Here is a 19,995-nt window from a genome sequence, read left to right as displayed (position 1 = left end):
CAGCAATATTTGTTGAATGTGTACTTGTAATATTTCAAAATGGGTTTGTTGATAAAGAGAAGAGTAGATTTTGTTTTATTTGAAAATCATGTAAAGATAGTGGGTCGGCAAATAAAACTGCTATTCACACATGCATGCATTGCAGTCTGCCCAGTCTGATCTGTGAAACATACATATAGATGAAGGAGAATGCTGATTCCACACAATTGTCCTTTGATCTCTATACATAAACTTTACCCAATATATACATACCATGCACACACTAATTTTTAAAATTATATGCATACACTATTTTTTAATTATACAGGGAAGGTCAAATTTTGTGTTTAGTAATTAGGCTAAATCTTAACTTTGCATATACATTGTATATTAGATTATTGGTAAAACCTGAGGATGATAAATTGTGACAGATTTGATTGCAGTCTTTAAAGTTGTGAAGAATAAAATTCTTTCATTATTTCTGTGTACATCTGAATACCTCATACAATGAAGTGAACACTTCATGCAATCATTGAAAACCACCAAACATCATCACAGTATCCAGGAGCAATGATTTTGTATCTTAGAAATATAACCATGGCTGCCACTCTTTGCACAAGTCTATTTTACAGCTCTTGTCAAAAATAATCTGTTATAGTACCAACAAGGTCTTTCCATCCTTTTGTTTCATTAACTCTTACACTATGAGCCTTCAAGGTCTTGGTGCATCTTCAAAGGTTTATATATTAGAGATTACATTGATACAGAGAGTCTTGTATTATGAAATTTTTTGAGTTGAAGCTTACTGGGAGATTTGGGGGTCACTGGGAAGCTGTGTTTCCAAAGGAGCTTTCACAGGACCCTTAAACATGTCTGAAATGTACAGAAAGCAAGTTGATATGGGAGCAGACCTAACCCCTGAACTGTTCTGTTTCCAGTAGGAACTTATGGCCATGATCCCAGGTTGATGGAATTAGTTCTTCAGAAGCTACCATAAATATGACATCCCAGGCTTAAATTCTTCAGCTTTGAAAGGGGACTTTCAAAAAAAAAAACCCTTGTGAGGCTATGCCGGTGCCTAGCAAACATAGAAGTGGATGCTCACAGTCAGCTATTGGATGGATCACAGGGCCCCCAATGGAGGAGGTAGAGGAAGTAACCAAGGAGCTAAAGGGGTCTGCAACCCTATAGGTGGAACAACAATATGAACTAACCAGTACCCCCTGGAGCTCGTGTCTCTAGCTGTATATGTATCAGAAGATGGCCTAGTCAGCCATCATTGGAAAGAGAAGCCCATTGGTCTTGCAAACTTTATATGCCTCAGTACAGGGGAACGTTAAGGCCAAGGAGTGGGAGTAGGTGGGTAGGGGAGTGGAGGGGAGGGTATGGGGGACTTTTGTGATAGCAGTGGAAATATAAATGAAGAAAATATCTAAATAAAACAAAAAGTCCCTTTACCCTCGTAAAATGGTTTGATTCCTCTATTTCATTAAAAAAATGAAAAATGTAATAATATATAGGTCATCACCTACAATGTTAAAGAGAAGAGGTTTGTCAAGGAATAATGAGAGAAATAATCATATTAGGATTTCATTGATATGCACATTATAGCAGAGTAGATACAAGTAAAATAACTCATAAAATTTAATTTACATTGGAAAGTTAAGACACAATGCTGTTTTTCCAAACTCAGTTCTCACAAACTTATGTATAAATGCTAAAAGGTAAGTCAGTCTTTTTGGTTTCAGTCATGCCATCCATCACTCTAAGTGACTGAAAATGAATGAACACTTTCTGTCCATGACATTTCCAAGACCCTGCTTCTTTTGCATTAAGTTTATTCTAAAGTTCTCTCACAATTAAATCCATTATTCTTGCTACTAAAAAGTCATGTGGTGTTTTGTTTAATGTGTATGGTTTTAGTCTGAAATTTTGCTGTGTTATTAGGAAGAAGTGTGTAAGCTTATACTTTTCCTTCGAGCTCCTGCTGCCCCAAAGCATCTGTTTCCTTCCCTCATCACATTTTAATGTGTTATCCCTGCTTGCTCTGCCATGAATTGATTCTGTCTTGCTGACACTGCAACCTGATTTTCACATGTACCTTGCCTGTCATATGCTAATTCTTCTGCAAGGCACTCCTTGTCAATCCCACTGACTCACAGATATGTTACCTTTTAGAGAGTTTGTTTCTTACAGTTTCTTTTTTGCTACCCATCCTTGCTCTGTTACTTTATGCATAGCCTCATTTACTCCTTGTCTTTCAGTTGTATTGAGTAATGTGTAAAACAATCAACAAATATGATACAAATAAGGTAGTAGTGAAAATGCACGATATCTCAATTGCACATCTATGTCTCTAGAGAGGTGACCCAGATACACTCAGCTTCCTAAAGAATTTGGAAGCATTGTGAAGAACAGCAGAGAACCAGTTTTTTTATGTTCATGCATTCATATAGATACAGAAAAGTATATTACACACACACACACACACACACACACACACACACACACATCCAATGCAAAACTCTATTATTCCCTGCAGAGTCATTCTCAGTGATTTCTCTTTCCTCTGCTGACTTCAACCTTCAAACATAGAAGGCACAGGTGATAGTCCTATGACCATCCATGACACAAATAAAGGAAGGATTGATAGTAGAAATTCTGTTAGATTAGTAGTCAAGTATTCTTGGGAAAATTAATGCCTGCATGGGAATGGACTTAAGGGTAAAAGGGAAATGAGTGAAAACTGCTTTGAAGTTTATTTTACATTATTTTTCTTTCAAAGAACAAATGACATTAAACTGTAACTGAAATGTTGTTATTTAAGACATCTAAGTCACAACATGGTTTTACAAAAGAAAAAAAAAAGAACCTTCACACCAATTTTAAAATGAAAACATGTATTTTCAAATAGCATTGGCTTTTGATTATTTTCAATAGGATATATGTTCCTTTTATCATGCATTCTGAGAAATAAAATATGTAGAAGGAAACAATAATTTTGGTAGTTTTAATACTGGTCACAAAGTTAAAAGAAAAATATTGAGGGGATTGCCTAGCAGAGACAGTGCAGTTATCATGTGCCCACACTATGGACCACAATGCTGAGTAACTCCAGTTATGGGAAATGCAGTGTCTTCTCCTGGCCTCCAAAGGAACTTAGCAAACAAATGTGATGCATGGATGCTGGTAAGCCAAACTTCCATAATTATAAAATAACAAGTCTTAAAAAAAGTAAAAGGTAAGATAAACAACCATAGGTAATGTTTTCACTAGTATATCAAAGGTAAATTGGTCTGGAAAACTAAAAATCTACATTAACACAAACAAATAAAAAATCACCTTTCTTGTCAATCTGAGTGAGAACTTAGTTTTTCTTTTTTGTAGTTTTCAAAATATGGAAATGGTATCATGGCAAAATACATATCATTATCAAAAATAGTAGAAAACATCTACTACTCTTAAAGACCACATTAGAGGTAAAATTAATCAGAGCTTGATTCTTGGGATAAAACAGACATTAGATATGTCCCAATATTACCTTTCTTTTCTTTTTTATAAGAATATGAAAATCATGTTTCTTTTCAATTTCATAAAGCATTGATGAAGGTGCTTAAGGTTTTTGCAGACATTCCCAGAGCCAAAACAAAAACAAAACAAAACAAAAAAAACACAAAAAAACAGATTTGTTCTTACAAAAATAATTCTTTATTTAGACATAGTCTTTTTAGGTAACCTTTTACAAGGTTCTAGTCCATTCTTGTATTTTTAATTTGTGGTTCCTGTGTGTGTGTGTGTGTGTGTGTGTGTGTGTGTGTGTGTCTGTGTGTGTCTATGTGTGTGTGTGTGTGTATGTGTGAGAGAGAGAGACAGAGAGAGAGAGAGAGAGAGACAGAGACAGAGACAGAGACAGAGACAGAGAGGAGAGAAAGAATGTGTATAATCACAGACTTTCTTCATTATAAAGAATGAAGAACAGATGCAACAATTGGAGATTATCATTTTCAATGAAATAAGACAGACTCTAAAACATATATATCACAAGGTTTCTTTCTCTTAGGAACTCTAGATTTTGTTCAGATAAATAAAAGATATACATTCTCACAAGTGCATACAGGCAAACAAACACAAACACAAGCACAATGAAGTATAAAAGAAACAGTAAAGGAGACCTAGTGGGGAGAAGATGAGCAGAGAAGGATAGAAAGAGACAGAATATGGACAATGTATGTGCTTCATTGAAAGAAAATACTTTTACGTAGCCCCTACTTCATAGAGTAAATATATACAAATAAAAATTAATGAATAATTTCAAAAATTCAACAAAATAACTTTCAAGAGAGAATTCAGAATTGGGTTTTAATATTTGGATCTGGAGGCTGAAGGATGTGTTGGGATTCCTAGAACTGAAGTTACAGATGCTTTTAAGCTATGTTTGTTCTAGTCACTGAACTCAGATCATTTGGAAGAATAGTATGTGATCTTTAACAGCTGGTCCCTTCTTTTTATAATTCAATGATCCATTCTTTTGGTAATTTTAATAAGCATGCTGACCTACAATAACATTTTACAGACTGTAATTATAAAATTACTATTTAGCCTATATTTGTATCATATGCTTCAGAATCATATAGGTATTTCTTCTTTACTCATGATCTGTAGTCAATTTATTGACCAGTTCTCTACACCATTGTCAAAATATAATCATCATCTAATAATTTTTATATTCCTCTTTGGGCAATTTCTTACCTTGCTACACGAAAATACCATGAAAAAGTCAGTGTATACAAGAAAATTAACTTAGGTTTGCATTAATATGGCTAGCATAAAATTATATGTCTTCTATTTTGTTGTTTCTGCATGTGTGATCATGAAGAACATTATGGAAATGTAGGAGTGAGCAGTCACTCACTGCATAGCAAGAAGCAGCACAGAAGCAGAAGCCCATGAGAAGAATTCAAAGGTAAATACAGCCTTTAAGATTATGACTTCAAGCTCCTCTCTGCCTCAGGGAAAGAAGGCCCAGCACAGCTGAAGGGAAATCCCCAAGGCATAACACTATGACTGAGGCTATGGGGTGCTCACAAAAAGGGACCTATCATGACTGCCCTCCAAAAGACCCAACAAGCAACTGAAAGATTCATGCAGATATTTACACCCAAACAATGGACAGAAGCAGCTGACTCCTGTGATTGAATTAGGGAAAAGCTGGAAAAATCTGAGGAAGAGGACAGTCCTCTAGGAGGACCACAAATTTCAATTAACCTTGGCCCCTGAGACTCTCAGACACTAGACTACCAACCAGGTACCTACACCATCTGATAGAGACCTCCAACACATATACAGTAGAGGACTGCCCCAGGGAGTTTAGAGGTCTGGTGGGGTTGGGGTTGTGAGGGTGGGGACATACTCATGGAGACAGGGGGGCAGAGAGGACATTTGGAATATTAGAACACTCCAAAAGTTGACCTGGAGGGATATAAAATCTGGAGTGTAAAAAACATTTCAAGCTTTTGGGCTAATATCCACTTGTAAGTGAGTGTATACCATGTGTGTTCTTTTGTGACTGGGTTACCTCACTCAGGATGATATTTTCCAATTCCATTCATTTGCCTAAGAATTTCATTAATTCATTCTTTTTAATAGCTGAGTAGTACTCCATTGTGTAAATGTACCACATTTTCTGTATCCACTCCTCTGTTGTAGGGCATCTGGTGATTATAAATAAGGCTACAATGAACATAGTGGAACATGTGTCCCTGTTTTACGTTGAATAACTTTTGGGTATGTGCCCAGTAGTGGTATATCTGGGTCCACAGGTAATACTGTGCCCAATTTTCTGAGGAATTACCAGACTGATTTCCACAGTGTTTGTACCAGCTTGCAATCCATTCAAAAGCTCAAAATACAATTCACAGACCACATGAAGCTCAAGAAGAAGGAAACCAAAGCATGGATGCTTTGGTCCTTCTTAGAAGGCGAAACAAAATACTCATGGTAGGAAATACAGAGACAAAGTGTAGAGTAGAGACTGAAAGAAAGACCATCCTGAGACTACCCCACCTGGCGATTCATCCCATACAGTCACCAAAATCAGACACTATTGTAGATGCCAAGAAATGCTTGCTGACAGGAGCCTGATATAGCTGTCTCCTGAGAGGCTCTGCTAGAGCCTGACAAATACAGAGGTGAATGCTTGCAGCCAGTCATTCCATGAGCACCGGGATCCCAGTGGAGGAGTTGGAGAAAGGACTGGGTAATGATATTGTTCTTCCTATCGAGTTTGCAACCCATAGGAAGAACAATATCATTACCCAGGCCCCGCACTCCAGGGCCCCAAGTAGTTAAACCACCAACCAAAGAGTGCACATGGAGGGACCCATAGCTCCAGTCACATATGTAGCAGAGGATGGCCTTGTTGGACATCAATGGAAGGAGAGTCCTTTGGTCTTGTGAAGGATCAACACCCCAGCACAGGAGAATGCAAGGGCAGGGAGGCAGGAGTGGGTGTGTTGGGGTGTGGGGGAACACCAACCTAGAAGCAGGGAGAGGGAGAAAGGTATAGGTGTGTTCCGGAGGGGAAACCAAAAATGGGGGAAATCTTTTGACATGTAAATAAATAAAATATCCAATTAAAAAAAACACAAAACAAAAAAAGATTATGAATTCAAGTCACTGATTGACTTCAAAGATCTTTAATTTTCCTCTCCCCGTGAAAAGTATTATTAACTGTATACAGAATCATAAATATAAAAGAACAGTTAAGATATGCATCATTATATGTTAGCCCTGCTAATTTATATACTTATAGACCACCTGCCCTTCATCTTAGCCTTTTGTGCTTTCTTTTCTTATTTTAAAACAATTTTTCTAAAAAAAAAAAAATACAATGGAAGAATTACACAGCAACAGATAATGAAAGCCACAATCACTAAGATAATATGTGATATTAACAACAACAATAACAAAAAAATTTCTGTCTATAAATAAGTTTATACCTATGAGTCCACCACACAAACTAAATTCAAACATTATTTTATTTATACACATCACTCTTCTCAGAGTACCCTCCCAATACCTTCTACCATTTTCATAAATTACACAGAATTTTAAATTCTTTTGGAACTGCTCATTTCTCATGAAATGTAAATGTTAATATTTGTCATACTTTAAATTTGTTCAATAAACTAGTTGAGGGGAATTTTAACGTCACCTTCATTGAATCTTCAAAGAACCAGGGCTTTTCAAAATGGATTGTTGAGAGACTACTTCAAAAATATAAGAAAACAGAAACAAAAATTTTCACTGCTGGTGTAGAGCAATAGCTCCTTAGAGATCGTCCCCCTGTATTTAAGAAGAAAGAAAGATTATGGATTCATTTCACAGAAGAAATTATTGCAGGGACTGGAGAGATGGCTCAGTGGTTAAAAGAACTGACTACTCTTCCAGAGGTCCTGAGTTCAATTTCCAGCAACCACATGTATCCCGAGCTTTTGTCCCCACCAGCAAGAACACACTCGGGACAACCGGAATCTTCTGCGGCAAAAGCTTTATTGCTTCTTCAGGAGGGAGACCACAACCCCAGAAAATGGAGTCGCTTATATAGCCCTCAGCCATGGCGTTTCAGCACCTGATATGGTGTGTCAGCTCCTGATTTGTTGCTCGCCCATCACCCCACTATTACGCCCCGAGAATGGGCAGTGACTAGGAGTGAGTTCACTCTCGCACCTGCGTACAAGGCTTGTTTACTAGTTAGGCACAGTGGAGGCCAGTGCCATCTTATAATGGCAATTGCTCACGGCACGCACGACTCTCCACAGCGATTGCTCGCAGCACGGCTCTCCACATACATGGTGGCTCACAAACATCTGTAATGGGATTTGATGCCCTCTTCTGGGGTTTCTGAAGACAGTGACAGTGTACTCATCTACATACACTAAAGAATTCTTAAAGAAAGAAATCACTGGATAGAATACTTCACAGTAAATGATAGTGAAAATAGATCAAGCTCTAGGGAATGATAACAAATGGAACTGTGATGTAAAACAATGTAGAAGAATTCAAATGGAAAATACATAGATACATGGAAAAATTAATTCCACTTCTAATAATAAATTCCTTAGAGTTCAATAAGATGTAGATAAATTTTGAATCTCAGATAATGTTAGAGAAGCAACTCAGTCTTAGAGCATTTGCTTAACATACATAAAGTCTTATGTCCTGACACCAGCTATAAATATGATAATAGCAATGACTTGTAATATTCATCATGCTTATAAAAATGAAATGCATAAAGATACTCACAAAGACGTTCATAAATAATAGAATCATACTGCTTATATGCACCTTACATTGTATACTAATAGAATTGTTTTTAATTTTGTTTTTTTATTAGGTGTTTATTTCATTTACATTTCCAATGCAATCCCAAAAGTCTCCCACCCGCTCCCCCACCAACTCCTCAACCACCTACTCCCACTTCCTGGCCCTGGTGTTCCCCTGTACTGAGGCAGAAAATGTTTGCACGACCAATGGGCCTCTCTTTCCACTGATGGCCAACTAGGCCATCTTCTGATACATATGAAACTAGAGACACAACCACTGGGGGGGACTGGGTAATTCATATTGTTTTTCCACCTATATGGTTTGCAGATCCTTTTAGCTCCTTGGGTACTTTCTCTAGCTCCTCCATTGGGGGCCCTGTGATTCATCTAATAGCTGACTGTGAGCATCCACTTCTGTGTTTGCTAGGCCCAGGTATAGTCTCACAAGCGACAACTATATCTGGGTCCTTTCAGCAAAATCACGCTAGTTTATGCAATGGTGTCAGCGTTTGGAAGTTGATTATAGGATGGATCCCCGGATATGGCAGTCCCTAGATGGTCCATCCTTTCTTCTCAGCTCCAAACTGTGTTTCTGTAATTCCTTCCATGGGTGTTTTCTTCACAGTTCTAAGAAGGGGCAAAGTGTCCACACTTTCGTCTTCTTTCGTCTTGAGTTTCATGCCTTTAGCAAATTGTATCTTATATCTTGGGTATTCTAAGTTTCTGGGCTAATATCCACTTATCAGTGAGTACATATTGTATAAGTTCTTTTGTGATTGGGTTACCTCACTCAGGATGATGCCCTCCAGGTCCATCCATTTGCTTAGGAATTTCATAAATTCATTCTTTTTAATAGCTGAATAGTACTCCATTGGGTAAATGTACCACATTTTCTCTATCCATTCCTCTGTTGAGGGGCATCTGGGTACTTTCCAGCTTTTGGCTATTATAAATAAGGCTGCTATGAACATAGTGAAGCATGTGTCCTTCTTACCTGTTGGAACATCTTCTGGATATATGCCCAGGAGAGGTATTGCAGGATCCTCCGGTAGTAATATGTCCAATTTTCTGAAGAACCCCCAGACTGATTTCCAGAGTGGTTGTACAAGCTTGCAATCCCACCAACAATGGATGAGTGTTCCTCTTTCTCCACATCCTTGCCAGCATCTGTTGTCACCTGAATTTTTGATCTTAGCCATTCTGACTGGTGTGAGATGGAATCTCAAGGTTGTTTTGATTTGCATTTCCCTGATGATTAAGGATGTTGAACATTTTGTTAGGTGCTTCTCAGCCATTCGGTATTCCTCAAGTGAAAATTCTTTGTTTAGTTCTGAGCCCCATTTTTAATTGGGGTTATTTGTTTCACCTGGAGTCTACCTTCTTGAGTTCTTTATATATATTGAATATTAGTCCCCTATCTGATTTAGGATAGGAAAAGATTTTTTCCCAATCTGTTGGTGGCCTTTTTGTCTTATTGATGGTGTCTTTGACCTTACAGAAGCTTTGCAATTTTATGAGGTCTTTTTGTCGATTCTAGATCTTACAGCACAAGCCATTGCTGTTCTATTCAGGAATTTTTCTCCTGTACCCATATCTTCTAGGCTTTTCCCTGCTTTCTCCTCTATGAGTTTCAGTGTCTCTGATTTTGAGAGGAGTTCCTTAATCCACTTAGATTTGACATTAGTACAATTAGATAGGAATGGATCAATTTGAATTCTTCTACATGATAACCACCACTTGTGCCAGCACCATTTGTTGAAAATCCTGTCTCTTTTCCACTGGATGGTTTTTGCTCCCTTGTCAAAGATCAAGTGACCATAGGTGTGTGGGTTCATTTCTGGGTCTTCAATTCTATTCCATTGGTCTACTTGTCTGTCGCTATTCCAGTACCATGCCCTTTTTATCACAATTGCTCTGTAGTACAGCTTTAGGTCAGGCATTGTGATTCCACCAGAGGTTCTTTTATCCTTGAAAAGAATTTTTGCTATCCTAGGTGTTTTGTTATTCCAGATGAATTTGCAGATAGCTGTTTCTAATTCGTTGAAGAATTGAGTTGGAATTTTCATGGTGATTGCATTGAATCTGTAGATTGCTTTTGGCAAGATAGCCATTTTTACTATATTGATCCTGCCAATCCATGAGCATGGGAGATCTTTCCATCTTCTGAGATCTTCTTTAATTTCTTTCTTCAGAGACTTGAAGGTCTTATCATACAGAGTTTTCTCTTCCTTAGTTAGAGTCACACCAAGGTATTTTATATTATTTGTGGCTATTGAGAAGGGTGTTGTTTCCCTAATTTCTTTCTCAACCTGTTTGTCCTTTGTGTAGAGAAAGGCCATTGACTTGTTTGAGTTAATTTTATATCCAGCTACTTCACTGAAGCTGTTTATCAGGTTTAGGAATTCTCTGGTGGAATTTTTAGGGTCACTTATATATACTATCATATCATCTGCAAAAAGTAATATTTTGACTTCTTCATTTCCATTTTGTATCCCCTTGATCTCCTTTTGTTGTTGAATTTCTCTGGCAAGGACTTCAAGTACAATGTTGAATAGGTAGGGAGAAAGTAGGCAGCCTTGTCTAGTCCCTGATTTTAGTGGGAATGCTCCCAGCTTCTCACCATTTACTTTGATATTGGCTACTGGCTTGCTGTAGATTGCTTTTATCATGTTTAGGTATGAGCCTTGAATTCCTGATCTTTCTAAGGCTTTTATCATGAATGGGTTTTAGATTTTGTCAAATGATTTCTCTGTATCTAACGAGATGATCATGTGGTTTTTGTCTTTGAGTTTGTTTATATACTGGATTACATTGATGGACTTCCCTATATTGAACCATCACTGCATCCCTGGGATGAAACCTACTTGATCAGGATGGATGATTGTTTTGATGTGTTCTTGGATTCGGTTAATGAGAACTTTATTGAGGATTTTTGCATCGATATTCATAAGGGAAATTGGTCTGAAGTTCTCTATCTTTGTTGGGTCTTTTTGTGGTTTAGGTATCAGAGTATTTGTGGCTTCATAGAATGAGTTGGGTAGAGTACCTTCTGCTTCTATTTTGTGGAATAGTTTGTGAAGAACTGGGATTAGATCTTCTTTGAAGGTCTGATAGAACTCTGCACTAAACCCATCTGGTCCTGGGCTTTTTTTCGTTGGGAGAGTATTAATGACTGCTTCTATTTCTTTAGGGGATATAGGACTGTTTAGATCATTAAACTGATATTGATTTAACTTTGGTACCTGGTATCTGTCTAGAAACTTGTCCATTTCATCCAGGTTCTCCAGTTTTCTTGATTATAGCTTTTTGTAGAAGAATCTGACGATGTTTTGGATTTCTTCAGGATCTGTTGTTATGTCTCCCTTTTCATTTTTGATTTTTCTTAATTAGGATGCTTTCCCTGTGCCTTTCCCATTGGTGAACATGGTGTGTTGAAGTCTCCAACTATTATTGTGTGAGGTGCAATGTGTGCTTCGAGCTTTACTAAAGTTTCTTAATTGAGAGTTCCTATTGGAGGATTTTTACCTTTGATGAGTATGAAGTGCCCCTCCTTATGTGCCTCTAGTGAGTCTGGCTAAGGGTTTATCTATCTTGTTGATTTTCTCAAAGAACCTGCTCCTCCTTTGGTTGATTTTTTTGAATAGTTCTTCTTGTTTCCACATGGTTGATTTCACCCCTGAGTTTGATTATTTAGTGCCGTCTACTCCTCCTGGGTGAATATTCTTCCTTTTTTCTAGAGCTTTTAGGTGTATTGTCAAGCTGCTAATGTGTGTTCTCTCTAGTTTCTTTTTGGAGGCACTCAGAGCTATGAGTTTCCCTCTTAAAAATGCTTTCATTGTGTCCCATAAGTTTGGGTATGTTGTGGCTTCATTTTCATTAAACTCTAAAAAGTCTTTAATTTCTTTCTTTATTCCTTCCTTGACCAAGGTATCATTGAGAAGAGTCTTGTTCATTTTCCACATGAATGTTGGCTTTCCATTATTTATGTTGTTATTGAAGATCAGCCTTAGTCCATGGTGGTCTGATAGGATGCATGGGACAATTTCAATATTTTTGTATCTGTTGAGCCCTGTTTTGTGACTAATTATATGGTCAGTTTTGAGAAGTTACCATGAGGTGCTGAGAAGAAGGTATATCCTTTTGTTTTAGGATGATATGTTCTGTAGATATCTGTTAGATCATTTGTTTCATAACTTCTGTTAGTTTCACTGTGTCCCTGTTTAGTTTCTCTTTCCATGATCTGTCCATTGGTGAACATGGTGTGTTGAAGTCTCCCACTATTATTGTGTGAGGTGCAATGTGTGCTTTGAGCTTTACTAAAGTTTTATAATTGAGAGATCCTTTTGGAAGATTTTTATCTTTGATGAGTATGAAGTGCCCCTCCTTATCTTTTTTGATTACTTTGGGTTGGAAGTCGATTTTATTAGCTATTATAATGGCTACCCCAGCTTGTTTCTTCATACCATTTGCTTGGAAAATTGTTTTCCAGCCTTTCATTCTGAGGTAGTGTCTGTCTTTTTCCCTGAGATAGGTTTCCTGTAAGCAGCAAATGTTGGGTCCTGTTTGTGTAGCCAGTCTGTTAGTCTATGTCTTTTTATTGGGGAGTTGAGTCCGTTGATATTAAGAGATATTTAGGAAAAGTAATTGTTGCTTCCTATTATTTTTGTTGTTGTAGTTGGCATTCTGTTCTTGTGGCTGTCTTCTTTTAGGTTAGTTTAAGGATACTTTCTTCTTTTTTCTACGACATGGTTTCCATCCTTGTATTGTTTTTTTCTTGTTATTATCCTTTGAAGGGCTGGATTCGTGGAAAGATAATGTGTGAATTTGGTTTGGTCGTGGAATACTTTGGTTTCTCCATCTACAGTAATTGAAAATTTGTCTGGGTATAGTAGCCTGGGCTGGCATTTGTGTTCTCTTAGTGTCTGTATAACATCTATCCAGGATCTTCTGGCTTTCATAGTCTCTGGTGAAAAATCTGGTGTAATTCTGATAGGTTTGCCTTTATGTTACTTGACCTTTTTCCCTTACTGCTTTTAATATTCTCTCTTTATTTAAAAATATGGAATGCTCCATGAATTTGTGTGTCAACCTTGTACAGGGGCCATGCTAATCTTCTCTTTATCGTTCCAATTTTAGTATATGTGCTGCTGAAGCAAGCAGTATTAATAGAATTTTTAATGCTCCCATATCTTATATTCAAATGGGAATATAATGATAAAAGATTTTTAAAATTGGATTTCTTCATGTTGTCTCGGCCTCTTATATATCACAGCATTGTTATGAAGATTTTCCACTTAACTATGAACTGGCAATTCTGTGCAGATTAAATAATTAAATGTAGCTCTTTTCCTATTGTGCCATTTCATTGAAATATCTACATACATCAAAACAATTAGGAAGATATGCATTTGAGAGGAATTGTGAGAATAAGGCAGAATAAGTTTAAGCGGTGAAAAATGGATGGGAGATATGTGGTTACAGTATGCATGCTGGAAATTCTCAGATTTTATTATCTTCAGAAATGAATAGTTCATAACTATGACCATACTCTCTATTTTAAATAAATTTGCTCTGATTCTCTGGTAAGACATTAGGTGGTTTATCATGGAGATATTTCGAATCTGTTGTATACAATGACAACATGTTTAGATCCTCCAGTCTGATCAAACTTGAAGAAAATCTTCAAATAAGATCATATCTGTACATCAACTATTAATAAGATTTAAAAAATCTTTTATAATACATAATTATGAATGCATTTTTGCAGAACATAAATTTTGATTGCGAGCTCCTCAGAGAAATTGACACAGTGGCACACATACACACAAACACACACACACACACACACACACAGAGAGAGAGAGAGAGAGAGAGAGAGAGAGAGAGAGAGAGAGAGAGATTGAATATAGCATGGGTTCATGTAATTATAGAAGTTGAACTATGGCAATATATATACCCTTTGCCAGCTGGAAAACCCTAGCATAATCTAACATTAACACAAAAGCAGAAACATCAGTGGAACCATAATTCCCAGCCCAAATTGAAATTGTTGATCTTAGAACCAAGAACTCTTAATAGAAAAACAAAGGGATTATAGATTAAGAACTTAAAGGAGTCTTGACTTTTATGACCTTTTGTTCTATTCATTGCACCGAGTATGGTCTTATGTGCACCATTGAATGCTAGTTTCAATTAGTTCACGTTGCTTATAAGCAAATTTGAGAACAATTTCACATCTAGGAATATTGCTTTATAAGTTAAACATACCTTATTCTAGTCACATTAATGTATAAAATTAACTCTTCTGTTAAAATAATTTGAAAAACCAATAACCAAACTAGTTATATGAGTAGATTATAGTTGTCTAAGATGAAGTTCAGAACATACTCTATTCTTTTCTGAATTTAAACTTAATGCCTTCCTTAGGAGACTTTATGGAATTCAATTAATACCAGAAAATGAACCACAAAATGGATAGCTTCTTGTAACTAGTCACAATAATAAAATACCACTGGGTAACTATGATGATTAATCTTGATTATCCACTTAATAGGATGTAGAATATACCATGGAAACAAAACTTCTATAAAAGGTTTTAATTTATGAATACTGAGGCTGAAAGATATACCCTAACGTAGGTGGTACTCTTCCTTGAGCTTAGGTCTTGAGTTGATCAGAAAGAAAAGTGGGATCTGAGCATCAACACCTTTACCTTCCGACTGCATAAGCTATGTGGCCAGCTGTGGTATTCCTACCATGATGTATTACCCTCAAAATGTATTGTAACCTCAAACTGTTTGCCAAAATAAACTCTTCATTCCTTCTGCTGCTTCTGTCACGAATTTTGTCACAGCAGCAAGAAAAATAACTAGCACATTGTTTGGTTTCTTTCAACTTCACACAAACCTAGACATCGCCGAAAATAGGGACTTGTAATTGAAAAACGGTCTCCATAGCATTGGCATGTAGGCAAGTCTGTCAGAGCATTTTCTTGATCAAAGATTTATGTTGGAGTACTCAGGCCACATAGTCACTGTGACCCCTGGATAGGTGGTCCTGAGATGTCCCTTGTGTAAGCCTTAGCGAGCAATCTAGTAACCGGCATTATTCAATGGCTTCTGCTTTACCTCAACTGAAAGTTTCCGGCTCTGCTCGAATTCCTGCCCTGAATTCCCTTAGTGATGGCCTTTTAACTGGCAGTGTAAGATGAAAGAAAGCCCTTTGGCAACAAATCCAGGGCCTGCATATATGTTATTGCTTTAAAGCGAGTGTTTTTATGGAACTCATGAGTATGTGAACAAGTGGGTCTCTGAATCTTGTACCATTGCTTGGGCTCTTTCCTTTATGTTTATTTGCCTGGCTTAATTAAATATGTTGTTTTATTTTTATATCATTGTTTGTTCTGTTTGTTATCTCTTATAAGCTATTTTTTCTTTATTTTTTATGAGAGAAATAAAGGGAATATATCTGGATAGAAGGCGAGTAGAGGAGGAACTGGGAAGAATAAAAGGAAGAGAAACTATGATGAGGATATATTGTATGCAAAAAGAATAAACAACAGCAACAACAACCAAAAAAAAAAAAAAAAACCCAACAAACAAAAAACCAAAGAAGCAAGAAAAGAAATGACACCTTTCCTACTCACATTTCTTTTGGTGATGGTATTTATCACAGAAATAGAAAACTCTGCCCACATTTTAAACATCCATGTATATGTTTCTTCTTTGATTGGATAAGTGGTCACCTCTCTTGTAATAAATGATCAGTTAAAAGAGTAGATAAGTTTTTTTTTAAAAAAAACATCAAAATTGAAAAAAAAAAGAGCAAAAAATGGCAAAATTTATAGTGGAAATTACAAAGAATTCTACCTTAGTGTTTGAACTGTCAAAAATGAGAAAACTCCATTTATGAGTTTAAAGACTTATAGGAAAGATGTTAGACACAATATTAATTGCAAGCCAGAGACAAAAATATAACACAGAAACCAGCAATCAAAAGTGGAAAGTTCATGTAGAGATAGCTCAATGTTGTGATAAGAGACAGGAAATAGTTTGCATTGCCAACAGAGTTTAATCAAAATAAACCATATGATTGTATATCTGACCATTCTATAACATCGAGGGTGTTTTTTATTAACTAATTAATTAATTAAAATTTGAGATGTCTCTCCTTGGCCTGGACCTTACTGATAAGGCTTGACTGGCTGGTTATTGAGCACTAGGTATTCACTTGCCTCCACCCTCATAGGACTGGAATTAAGAGCTTACCACCATTTTTTTTTAATTTTTATTTTTTTTATTAGGTATTTTCCTCATTACATTTTCAATGCTATCCCAAAGGTCCCCCATACCCAACCCCCCAATCCCCTACCCACCCACTCCCACTTTTTGGCCCTGGCGTTCCCCTGTACTGGGGCATATAAAGTTTGCAAGTCCAATGGGCCTCTCTTTGCAGTGATGGCCGACTAGGCCATCTTTTGATACATATGCAGCTAAAGACAAGAGCTCCCGGGTACTGGTTAGTTCATATTGTTCTTCCACCTATAGGGTTGCAGTTCCCTTTAGCTCTTTGGGTACTTTCTCTAGCTCCTCCATTGGGAGCCCTGTGATCCATCCATTAGCTGACTGTGAGCATCCACTTCTGTGTTTGCTAGGCCCCTGCATAGTCTCACAAGAGAGAGCTATAACTGGGTCCTTTCAGCGAAATCTTGCTAGTGTATGCAATGGTGTCAGCGTTTGGAAGCTGATTATGGGATGGATCCCTGCATATGGCAGTCACTAGATGGTCCATCCTTTCATCACAGCTCCAAATTTTGTCTCTGTAACTCCTTCTATGGGTGTAGAGTGTTTTTAGAGCTTCTCAAAACAATAAATCCTCTTTAGGTTAAAAACAATTTCCTATATCCTAAGATGCATTTTACTGAGATGCAGATTTCTTAATTTGAAACATAAAATCAGTCAGCAATATTTGTAAATACTGGATTCTAAAAGAAATATGAAAATGGAATCACCTAGTCAGAGTAGTAGGAATTCTGGACAAGGAGAAAGGTCTATGATGTTTTGGAAGTATGTGGCAACAATTTAGAAAAGATACAGTAATTATATTCTCTAAATTTATGTCCTTGCTCATTTATAGTATTAATTGCAGAACTTATGTAGAATCACTAATGAGCAGTTTAGAAAGATCAAATGCTTTCTATGCACACTGAAAGTGCTGCCTCGAGTTAATATTTTGAGCCCCCCCCCTTTTTTTATATTTACTAAAATAAGAACAAGTTAAGAATAATGTTCTGGATTGACCTGACCATAATTATTCTCATTAGACTAGGTTGAATTTTCTTATCGAAATAACTTCAACAAAATTAACTTCAATTAGTCAGAGATTAGCAATTCACAGTAGCAGATTTATTTTTTAAATTAATCAACATCAATGGCTTATCAAACTTTGTTGTAATCAAGGCTCAAGGGTAGGTTTGGTTGCTGTTGTTGTTGTTGTTTAAGAGTGTGTTTAGTAAAATTGAAATCTCTGTAACTAGTGTGATTATAGTGCCAGTATAAAATACCCTAAATAAAAAATTACTAAAAGAGATAAGTAAATATAAGATAAGATCATTGAAGTGAAAATAATTAGTGCTTCCCATATTTTAAGGCTTTCTACTTTCCAAACTATACTATTAAGTAATATGTTTTTATTTAAATTGATAAACTGTACTGGATAGTTTTATGTCAGTATGATATAAGCTAAAGTCATCTGAGTAGGAAAGTATTTAACAACAACAACAAAAAAAGCCTTCATAAGATGTGGATATAGGGCAATTCCTTAGTAACAAATGTGGAAACAACTAGTTTATTTTTGGTGGTCCTATCGTGGGTGGGTTCCATATGAAAGCAGGCTGCGATGGTAGTGACACTTGCGTTTAATCTGAGCTCTTAGGAGACAGGTAGACAGATCTCTGAGTTTAAGGCTAGTCTGGTTTACAGAGCAAATTCCAGGACAGCAAAGAAATTCTGTCTGTCAAAAAAGAGAAAGAAAGAAAGAAAGAAAGAAAGAAGAGAAAGAGAAAGAGAAAGAGAAAGAGAAAGAGAAAGAGAAAGAGAAAGAGAAAGAGAAAGAGAAAGAGAAAGAGAAAGAGAAAGAGAAAGAGAAAGAGAAAGAGAAAGAGAGACAGAGAAAGAGAAACAGAGAAAGAGAGAAAGAAAGAAGAAAAAAATATCAAAACAACAACATCAGAAAATAGAAAGAGAAGGAGGAAGAGGTGGAGGGGGAGGGAGGAGGGAGAGGGGAGGATGTGTGTGTGTGAGAGAGAGAGAGAGAGAGAGAGAGAGAGAGAGAGAGAGAGAGAGATGACTTCAGCTTCTGCCTCTATATTCCTGCCCCATTTCTTTCTTCCCAAACTTACTTTTTGGTCATGGTGTTTCAGCACAGTGATAGAAATCCTAATTGAGACAGAAACAAACATCAATCATTGAAGTGCTCAAAAGTAGCAAACCAAAAAAGAAAAAAGAAAAAAATTAAAGTAAGGAAGTCCATTTTACATTCATTATCTTGAACAGAGTGGAAACATGGAAAAGCCAAGTCATGATTTACAGACAGAGCACTTGGTGTTATGGTCCTACCGCTGTCAAAGTCAATTCATTATAGAGGCCTATATACTTTTGATCATTCATTAGCTATGAAAGTCATTAGGAACAAACAAGGCCAGAAGATAGGACAATTAAATATCTTTTTTAAACATGCTAAACGTTAAGTCACTTACTTGAACCAGTTAACTTTTAAGGAACCAAAAATTTCTGAACACATTTGTCTTTGTTTTTAAATAACCTCATGGGTAGAGAGTGTATATAAAGCCACTGAAAGAACTGGCAGGGAATACACAGCACTTTACTGATTTGAGCAGTCATTTTTACATGATGCAGTTTTATGGAATTCTAGAACAATCATCACATAATCAAAATAGTCTGCAACAATTTCATGTTAACCCTGAGGTGTTGAAATATAATAAGTGTATTTATATTTGACACAAAGAAAGTGCAGAGCACTTTAGTAATACAGACTTAATAATGTCTCATCAGTTTAGAGCACAGCAAATTCTAACCACTATTTGAAAGATATGATGAGCTCTAAAGGTAAGGCAACACATTCAAAGACATCGTGGGTCTTTTTTTTTTTTTAAACTGAAAGTTTGAAATAAATTTATGATCAAATAAATATAATTTCATATTTAGTGTTATTGCAATTTTAGTTTTTTGAAGATCTATTGCCATATATATGACAAACCTATAAACATTAATTATAACAGTAGTAAATTCTCTGCAGAGTATAATGTAAAGAAATATGAAATATATCTAACTCAGCTTGCTACATCCAGACTTATAGTTTCCCAAAGTCACACTAGAATAAGAAAAATAATGAAAGTATGACATATAAATTAAACGTATAAATCATTCTAGATGGATTTTAAAAAAACTGTTCAACAAAAACCAAACTAAGTGATTTTTGGTTTGATATTATTTGATATTACTTTATTTGATATTATTTGAGAGCTTCATGACCTTTTAGTCTTGGATTGGTTGCTGAAAGTGATAGTCTATTACCAAGAATATCAGAAAGAAAAAAATAGAGTAAATGCTATCAATAGAATAAAATGCACATCCACTCTGCAGATAATAAATTTGTATAAAATATTTTAACT

At 36.3% G+C, this 19,995-nt stretch overlaps 1 non-coding gene across 1 annotated transcript; it reads right to left on the bottom strand.

Annotated features, from left to right (window-relative positions):
* Positions 1-13,356: 13,356 nt before the first annotated feature.
* Positions 13,357-13,459, bottom strand: Gm24921. Its single transcript, XR_003950393.1, has one exon. It is a non-coding gene; the product is annotated as a U6 spliceosomal RNA (small nuclear RNA).
* Positions 13,460-19,995: the final 6,536 nt, after the last annotated feature.

Source organism: Mus musculus, chromosome 12, assembly GCF_000001635.26.
Source record: "Mus musculus strain C57BL/6J chromosome 12, GRCm38.p6 C57BL/6J".
NCBI lineage: Eukaryota > Metazoa > Chordata > Mammalia > Rodentia > Muridae > Mus > Mus musculus.
Note: the sequence above shows the minus strand (reverse complement) of the source record. Positions and strands in the feature narration are given on the sequence as shown.